Genomic DNA, 4,480 nt, shown 5'->3' with positions numbered 1-4,480 from the left:
ATCTCCGTGTGTCTGTGAGATTGCCTGTTTCTCTTACAGCTTGTCTGGAAATGTTGGGGGAAGATCAGCACTCAATCGAAATAGATCCCAATAGCCTGTAACTTTTGTAACCTTTGTTTCCTCAAGTAGCAGTGAGCTGAACGCTTGAATACAGGTGTAATTTTTAAAACGAGTCGTTTTTCACAAAGGTCATTATCCTTATGATGATTATTATTAGATGCTGCTGCGGCTGCTGCTGCTGGCAAGACTTGCTCATAATCATGTTTTGAACACACAGTCCCCCTGCCCCGAAATCTTTGGAGTGAACGGTTTCTCCCCTGCTGCACTAATACCTATAGCTGCCAAGGGGCAGAAGCGGAGGGCAGACTGCTAAGTTTGTGCTGGGCATTCAGCTTATCTCCACTTTGATCAAAGACAGAGAACGTGATTTGTCCCTTTTTTACATCAGGAGTCCAGGAGGGCCATGGAAGCTGCTGCTGCTGCAAGTTCAGTTCAGCTGAACGTGGGGAAGACCAGTGACGTGGATATCCCAAAGCAAAGCAGTGACGGGTAAAGCCCCACCAAGCGCCAGGACCCCCGGCAAGATTAGCTTGAAGGTGTTTGGCAGAGTTTTCTCCACTTGCCTCTTTGTGGGGCATCCCACAGAAACCAGCAGGCAGCTTGGTGGGAAAATCGAATTCGGGGGCAGGGCTGCAGGAAGTGATTGCAAGGCTCTGACCGCAAGCAGAGTGGCTGCAGCACTCGCGTTTGACCCCCAAACCTTGCCTCATCAGTGCTTTTACGGTAGCTGGAGATCCTCATACTTAACACATGAGGAGTTGCAGGCGTGATCTGTACCAGCAGTGGCTTAGGAACCCGGACCGGGGCTAAGCCCCAGCAAGAGCCTTTGCACAGAGCTGTTGCTCTGCAGCTCCCCGGCTTGCCTCCCAAAACTCCTCATCCAGCAAAACCTCCCACACTTATGCAGAGCTTTGATTCTCGGGGCTCCGCTGTTCCTCTTGCTGATGCTAATGCCCTTGGTGGCATCAGTTCCCATAATCACGGATTGCTATGTAAAATATTTATTGCAGGACTGATCCTTCTGAGATTGTTATCCTGGATGAAATGTCACAAACGACCATATGGAAGGCTCTCACTTTGAAGACAGAAACCCTTTGAATCCAGGGAGGAAAAAGGTAAAGGATTGCATGTGATCGTGACCGTGCTCCTCAGCAAGCGACGGCGCACACCTACGCTTTTCCCACGCTTTGGCCGGCAAGGCTGAGCAAACGGCCTGTCCCTGGGAACAGGCAGGGAGGACCGTGGCATGCAAACCAACTCCTCTCTGCTGGGGTGGACCCCCAAACAGGGCTGAATCAGCAGCAGCTGGCAGGTCTTCCACTGATGATGCTCTCCCTCTTTTTCTCTTCCCTTCGCCTTTCCCCACTCCCGCTTTTCCCGTTTAGGAATCTTGACTTTGAAGGAGAGGAGTGAGAGCGTGACTCGGGGATGTGCCAACGCAGACAGAGGGAGAAAGTGCTTTGTTTCAGTTGGAGGATTCCCATTAAAGCCATGCAGATGTTTTCAGTTATCCTTGGTGTGCTTCAGGCATTCAGTATCTCTAGACCAGCAAGCTGAGGTGAACGTCACAGTCAAGGGGAGTTTGGTGGTGTTAAGTCTGTGTGCGTACGTGTGTGTGGGGGTGTGGGTTTGTAGTGGTAGAGGGACTGCTACTGCTTTATCATTCAGTGCTCTTCTTTTAATACCTAATTCCTCCTCTTTTTTTTTCTCTTTTTTTCAAATGTAAACTGGGAATGTCCAAAATAATTTTCTGTTATATTTGATGCATTCTCCACTTTCTTCTTGATCACAACCGGGTTTTTGGTCTGGTTTGGGGTCCTGGCTTTAATTCACTCTTATGTCTCTTACTGGTACGAGAGGGATGCCCTCTGTGGCAGGGCAGCATAGAGAGCGTCCAAGCAGTTGGCCTAAGGTGAAAGAAAAGCATTTGCTCCCTGCGCTCCAGTTTTACCTCTCTTGGTTGGTTTGGTTTGGGGTTTGTTTTTTTTGCTTTGGCTCTGCCACCAGCCTGGGAGCTGCAAAATGCAGAACTGCCACCTTCTTGTCCCCTGGCTGTAAACTGCATCTAAGGGAGCACTTCAGGTATTTGATTTTGCATACACCATATGGTCACAGGAGCGGCCAGATGAGACCTGGGGCTCTGTGTCCCTGGGCTGCTCCCTCTGTTGTTTCTCCACTTTCCTTCTGTATTGGATCTGGATGAGTTGGAGTTCCTTTACCTGACAGCAGCCCTCGTAGTGCTGTGCTCTGTACTGGTAGCTAGAAAGCTGTTGATAACACAGCAGTGTTTTGGCCATGGCAGACAGCCAGAGCACACCCAGACACCCGGACATCCAGGCGTCTTCCACATGGAGGCCACTTCCCACCTCGGCTGGCCAACGCAACGCGCTGCCTACCTTCTTCAAGGACGTCAGCAGTTTGATGCTGACGAAGCCCATCTTGTTCTTCTGGACATGTTTCAGGAGGAAAGCATCCTTGGCCAGGTTCTTGTCAGAGAGGTGGAATTCCACTTGGGACACAACCCTCCTGGCCAGCTGCCGGTCAGGGACGGGGTAGCTGTAGTCCAAGAGATCAGCCCCCAGAACATCGCTCGCATCGCAGAAGCTCCCGGAAAAGCAGGGACACGGGTGTGACTTGGTGGCCTTTGGGATGTGCAGCACTGCCCGGTCCCAGCCACAGCGGTGCAGATGGCAGAGTCTTGAGGAGCGGGGTGGCTCAGCTGCGCTCTGAAATGAAATGGAGTTTTATGCTTTTAGAAGCGCGCTTGCCTTCATGCCCCCAGCATCGGTCCCTGCCACAAGTCACGCAGCACATGGCCTTGCACAATCTTGCAGCCAGAGGTGCCTCACGAACAGAGCGCAATCTCTTTGATTACCAGGATACAGGCCAGGAGAGATCTTTGGCCTCCGGTTCACGGCAGTTGTCCCGACTCCCCCAGGCCACACACTGTTCACACAGCGGGAGCGAGAGGCCTGTGTCCTTGGTACCCTTGGGGTGTCCTTGCTAGCGCCGAATCCTCCAAGCACGAGGAGGGGATGTACTAACCCCATCCCTGGGATCCCGTAGAGCGCAAACAGCCCCAGCGCCCTGACACCGGACGTTGGGCAGAATCCAGTCCTTTTCTGGGAGCACGCGGCAGCGGGTACTGTCTCCTCCGGGGTGTCACGCACCCAGGGAAAGGGCCACCCCCTCCCAGGGGGATCCAGAGCTGCTGCTTTTCCCAGCAGGAGACTGAAAGACCTGACAGCACTACTGGAGCGAGGGCTGGGGGAAAGCGTGCCACCGAGCAACACTGCATGACCTTCCTTCATGCCCTCGACGTCCTTTTTCCTATTTCTGCCTCGCTCCGGTCAACGCAGTGAACAGAAGCGCGGGCAACGGTCACAAACGCATTTGCCATCTGGCGCAAGGAGGCTGTGGCTGCAGCTTGGTGCCCACTCGGCTCGGCTGAATCAACTTGTTCTTCTTCCCCCACCGGAAAAATACTGTTGAAAGCCAAGAGCATTTGCACCCGCAGACCCCGAGAGCCGCCTGTAGGCCCCGGGGCCACCCCAGCCTCCCTTAACTCTTTCCCTCCCCAGGAGGAGCTGGGGAGGCTCTTGGGGGTGGGGCGGAACACAGGGAGCCCCCGCATTCCTTCCGGGGAGACGCCAAAGAGTCCTTGGCAGCTAACAGCCAGAAGGGACCATGGCACGGCCACCAACGCAGCTCCCACTGCCTGGGCCCTGGGGCCCCCCAGCGCCCCAGCTTTTCCAGCCATTCGTGCTCCCCAAAACCTTCTACCCTTGAGGTGTGGACCGACCCCAACCCCTGCAGCCCAGGGATGCTCTTGGAGGACAAGAGCAGAGGTGACCGCCGGCCATCGCTCCTGTCTCATTCTCTCAGGCTCAGCCAACCTATGCCGCCTGCCCGCACGGGAGCAGCCCTTCCCTGCAGCCCAGGCCCCCCAGGCACCACCAGCAGGTATGGCACCCCAGTCTGCTCTGGCCCCTTCGCCATCCCCATCACACCCGTTCCCCCGGCACTTTTCGCATGGGGGTTCAGCAAGCCCCGGTGAGCATCCTTGCCCTCGCCCGGGCGGCGCGTGCCCAGTAAAGCCCATCTGCAGAGAATTCCCCAAATATTTGGGGCCACCTCTCCCCTTTCACCTCCTAGATGCCAGTCTCCTCCCCGATTTGCAACCCTGTCCCACCGGCACAGCGGCTCACCCCGTGGGGATCACCCCGGCCACAAGCTCCCCACGCCCCTGGCCCAGAGCTGGGGGATGTCGGCCATCGGGGCCGGCTCGGCGGGTGCCCCTGGACAGTTCCCCCGGCCCAGCACAGCTCCCCCTCACCCACACATGTCTGCAGAGGGCTCCATGTGGCTGCCTCTTCGACCCCCGGGTCTTCCGCATCCAGTGGACAACCACCGACCTGCC

At 55.8% G+C, this 4,480-nt stretch overlaps 1 long non-coding RNA gene across 1 annotated transcript; it reads left to right on the top strand.

Annotated features, from left to right (window-relative positions):
* The first annotated feature begins 455 nt into the window (after window positions 1-455).
* LOC126036668 (uncharacterized) lies at window positions 456-2,351 on the top strand. Its single transcript, XR_007505215.1, has 3 exons — window positions 456-549; window positions 1,071-1,175; window positions 1,446-2,351. It is a non-coding gene; the product is annotated as an uncharacterized LOC126036668 (long non-coding RNA).
* The last annotated feature ends 2,129 nt before the right edge of the window (window positions 2,352-4,480 follow it).

The sequence above is a fragment of the Accipiter gentilis genome, unplaced genomic scaffold, assembly GCF_929443795.1.
Source record: "Accipiter gentilis unplaced genomic scaffold, bAccGen1.1, whole genome shotgun sequence".
In the NCBI taxonomy this organism is placed as follows: Eukaryota; Metazoa; Chordata; class Aves; order Accipitriformes; family Accipitridae; genus Astur; species Astur gentilis.
The sequence above is the reverse complement of the archived record's forward strand: the minus strand, read 5'-3'. Positions and strand labels throughout refer to the sequence as shown.